The following is a 4,773-nucleotide window of genomic DNA, read 5'->3' as shown; positions in this document are numbered from 1 at the left end:
AGTGGTTTGATGAAACACATCTCTTGAAGGACAAGTCTTCCTGATGAGGCACATGGTAAAAATCTGTGCTCTGCCTCTCCAGATGCCTGGAGAATATGAATGCTTTAAGTTCAGAAGTCAAATGAGGACCCTTGAAATTCAGGCAGAGCTGAGTCTTACAGTGGGTATGTTAGTGGCTGTGTTCTGCAGCTCTGCCTCTATTGTTCTTGTACTACCTCCTCCTACAGACCTTGCATAGCCACCGTCGTTGTCTTATAGTAATCTTCACATAAACAGGTATGCAGCTGGTATGATCCTTTCTGCTCCAACCCATTTACCCAGGATGAAGAAAACAGGCTGAGGATCCAAGTGATATCATATGGGTGGACTGTGATTAGTCAGTCCTGAAAAGCTGAATTACTGTGGCTTTTCTGTTATAAAACTAATTTAAAATAGGGTTTGTAGATATCTTCAGGAGACATCTGGCTCTGCCTCTGAAGGCTCATACATCACGTAGGTGACAGATCCCGTCCTGGAGCAGTGATTTCCTGCAATTTGATTCCAACAGATGAGCCACTGCTTTTTCATCTCTCACTCCTTGTGCTCTGGCTGGTGAGTCACAGCTCAGCCCTGATGTCTCGTATGGACAGATCTTGCTTGTATGTGGAAAGCTGGGTTTCTTTTCCCTAGTTGTATCCCACATACAGAGGTTTCATTAATCACTGCCCTTCTGTGAAGTGAAAATGAAAGTCACCATGAACCAGCAAGACCTAGTAATTCTTATTAATATGTATGTCTCATTACTTCGTGACAACTTTACCATTAATGCACTTCCCCACCAGAAAAGCGCTGAGTAAGCTTATGCCACAACAGTGTCTTAGTGTTATACACCATTCCACATCTGACAGGCAGAAGAACATACCTAACCTACTGACACAATGCACAGGCAAGCAACTTTTTACAAGTGAAACACTTGTGATTATTTTATATGGAATTACATTCCTTGCTTTGAAACTCTTTGTGTATAAAAACCACATTGAAATTATGTCATGCTGCTCCAGGTGAACATCAGAATACCCCTTTGGAGGCCAGTTTTTAAATGTTATCTCAAATTTTTTCTTTATCCCTCATGTCAATACAACAGAATTCCCGGAATATTACAAGTAAGTGCTGTTGTGAGTTAAACCCTGAAGCTACCATTTTGAAAACCATGTCTGACCTGATTTTAAAGACATTGTTGATAGAAATAGATGAAAGTTTACTGCTGCTGATAAAAAACTACAATGTGGGGGCACTGCCCACACTCCATCATTTTATGAGTTACCAGATTTTCCAAAGGGCCAAAACTGGTTTGATTATGTAAATCAGTTAGATTCTCCTTCACTGAAAAGGAAATGTCTTTATTCTGTCATGAAATAATGATTTAGATTAAATAATCACTGTCAAAGCTATTAGCAAAAGTGATTTTAACATGAATTTGTAAAGGTGCGACTTAACAAAGTTAGATAGTAAATTTAACAGTGGTTTACAAGATTAAATGACAGGGTTCACTTGATATTTAGTGTGTAGAGGACAAGATGAGACAAAATTGTCTCGGAGACTCTCCCGTTGAGTCATGAGGTTCAGAATGGACCCCCTTGCTTTCTAAACTCCTTCTCAGAGAGGACTGTAGGTGTGGCTCCTAGACTCCTAGTCCCAGAATTGGTGAATGGTTTTTGTCTAATGGAAAGGTACAAAGGGTAAGGAAAACCTTCCATTGAGTCAATACACCAATTTATGTTGTGGAGGCTCACAAAATTCAACTTAAGTAGGTTATAAGAACCAGGATTTTTTTTTTCCTAATAAAAAATCATTTAATACTCTGATAACATTAGTAAACCACATGTTCAGGATGTAAGAAGGGTTAATTACTGCACAACCAGATTAAGAATTCTTAAGCTTTAAATATGATGACCCAAAATGCACAACTCACATAAAAGATGAGGGCTCTCAGCCTGGAGGAGTTACCTTGAGCAGTGTCCCGACTTGAGGGGAGAGTCCCCAACTGCAGACTTGCGGCTTCAAGGAGGACTGACTCCATCTGACTTCTGGTCGCCACCCCATTTATATCCTAGTCAAATCTGATCTGTGGTTTACATATGGTCACGTTTGTCCTCGTTGGTTGAAGGTCTTATCCTTTGACAAAAGTGTGGGTCTAACAATAGCCAGGTGTGCAACCCTATTGTGACTGAAATCTGCAGATGTTGTGGTTACCCAAGTTGGACCAAAGTCAGCAGATACTTGCCAGAACTAGTAAATATTTTTATGTTTCACTGGAGACCAAAGTCAGCAGATGTTTTTTATGTTTCACCAGAGTTAGCAAATATTGTGGCTCAATGGTCTTTCCATCAGGGTGGGTGCACCTGCCACAGTTCATAGCACAGAGTTTCTCCCAGTGTTTTTATAGCATCAAAGACTCTAACGCACTGGCAGTAGGCCCTCAAAAGTGCAACTCTACGAAAATGTTCTTTTGAGAATCACATATATACTAATCATATAATGAATTCAGGAGTATTTTTAGGAGCTGATATCACATGAGCAGTTATTGCCATGACAGCATATTCTTAAATATTTTAAAATTTTGCATATTATAAAAGTATTAATGATTTCTTATTATCTCTTCATCAGCCAAACTGTCTCAGGAGGGTCAATCAAATTTGTACAAAGGCTAAGCTGATAAATAGCATATAGCTATGATCCGGAGATTAGAGTTTTCTGTTCGGACTCTGTGGCCTGCATGTAATCAGCTTAATTTTTTTTTGGGTTTTTTTGCATGCATGCAAAAGGATTTTAAAATAAGATGGGTATACATATAGAAAATAATATTTTGGAAATTGTACATATCGTGTAACATAAAATACCTGTTAGGTAGAAAACATTCATGCCATAAAATTAAAGAACTGAAAGACTGGGAGAGACTTTCTTTTTTTGCGTAATATGAAGGAAGGTATTACTGAAAGGGAGGTAATGGAACTTCTCTTATTTCCAGTTTCAGTCTCGCTGCTACCCGCAGCAGTGGAGGAAAAGACTGACGTGTTGGGGCACAGCCCTGTGCTGATGCAGTTACATGATGGGACCCATTTAAGTGCGTCTGGGAGGCCAGTGCACCATGCTCCCCTTTGTGGCACAGCCACACAGCATATGCATGAGCAAAGCAGCAGTCAATATCCCTGTGATAAACCTGACGAAAGAGGAAGAACAGGGAGTGTTTCTAGCCTAACAGGATTTGGGTGCTGTGGCAAGTGGCAGGACTGGGAGCTGCTTACCTTGCACTGGTCAAGACTCAGCCCATCAGCTGTCCTCACTGCAGCAATGCTCCCAGTTAGGTGGGATTTCATTGTGACTGCCTCATGCTGGAATAATCCTGCCCGTCAGCAAAGCTGCATAACCCAAAGTGACACTTTTGACGGTGCTCCATCCAGAATCGGAGTGCAGGTACACCCAGAAGGGAGAAGGGTGGTAAGGAGTTTTTATGACAGCCATGAGTTCCATTGTAAAGTAATAGGATTTATAAATACAGATTCATAGATAGATTCAGTGCTTTGCTAGGAATTTATACTTCAGATATTGCTACATTTTAACAACAGTGAGGTTAAATATATGCTGCTAGAAAAAATTACATGTGATTTATAGGTATATCTAGCTTTATAGATAACCTCTTTTATTAAAATAAAACTTAGTAATCATAGATTGAAGTTATTAGTCATAAAGTTTTCATAAAGGAAAAAATAATGCAAGCAGACAAGCATATAGACACAGACCTGCATTCATATGCTTTCTCAGAAGAGGCCACAATAATACATGTAAACTAAAAATTCTCAAGGATAACTTTTCAATATATATACTTCCATAGAAAGATTAAAAAGAGAGCTTTTTCTGGGTTCCCCTTGTCACCGACACCAAGGAGGGCCACAGATACAGGCATCTCCTGGCCTACAGGTAAACCTGATAGTACTGAACATGCCCCACCAGGAGGGCCCATGGTGGGATCCTGTGCTAAATGGGATTATAGTACTATTTATACTATCCTGCTGAGAAAAACCTGATCTATTAAACCAGAAACTACTTCATGCTACCAGTCTGATTTTGTTTTGAATTTTTTTGGTTCTCAGAAAACACTGCCTTCCACATACTAACATTTTCTGTACCTAAAATAAGTTGGGACAATATATAATCTCTCAATCTTTTTGTGAAATACTTTGACAGAAATACTTTGACAGAAATAGTGTGACCAACAGAAGTAGGGATGTGATGGTCCCCCTGTACTCTGCACTAGTGAGGCCACACCTGGAGTACTGTGTCCAGTTTTGGGCACCTCAGTACAAGAGAGATCTCGAGGTGCTGGAGCAAGTGCAGAGGAGGGCAACGAAGCTGGTGAAGGGCCTGGAGAATAAATCCTATGAGGAGAGACTGAAGGAGCTGGGACTGTTCAGTTTGAGGGGGAGAAGACTGAGGGGAGATCTCATCACTCTCTACAGCTGCCTGAAAGGACATTGTAGAGAGGTTGGTGCTGGTCTCTTCTCACAGGTGATTAGTGACAGAACAAGACGGAATGGCTTTAAACTGCAGCAGGGGAGGTTCAGACTGGACATTAGGAAAAAATTTTTCACAGAAAAAGTGGTCAGACAGTGGAATAGGCTGCCCAGGGAGGTGGGGGAGTCACCATCCCTGGATGTGTTTAAGGGTCGTTTAGATGAGATGTTGGGGGATATGGTGTAGGGGAGAACTTTGTAGGGTAGGGCTGATGGTTGGACT

The sequence above is a fragment of the Athene cunicularia genome (assembly GCF_003259725.1).
Source record: "Athene cunicularia isolate RWA chromosome 2 unlocalized genomic scaffold, athCun1 chr2_part1, whole genome shotgun sequence".
Lineage (NCBI taxonomy): Eukaryota > Metazoa > Chordata > Aves > Strigiformes > Strigidae > Athene > Athene cunicularia.
The sequence above is the reverse complement of the archived record's forward strand: the minus strand, read 5'-3'. Positions refer to the sequence as shown.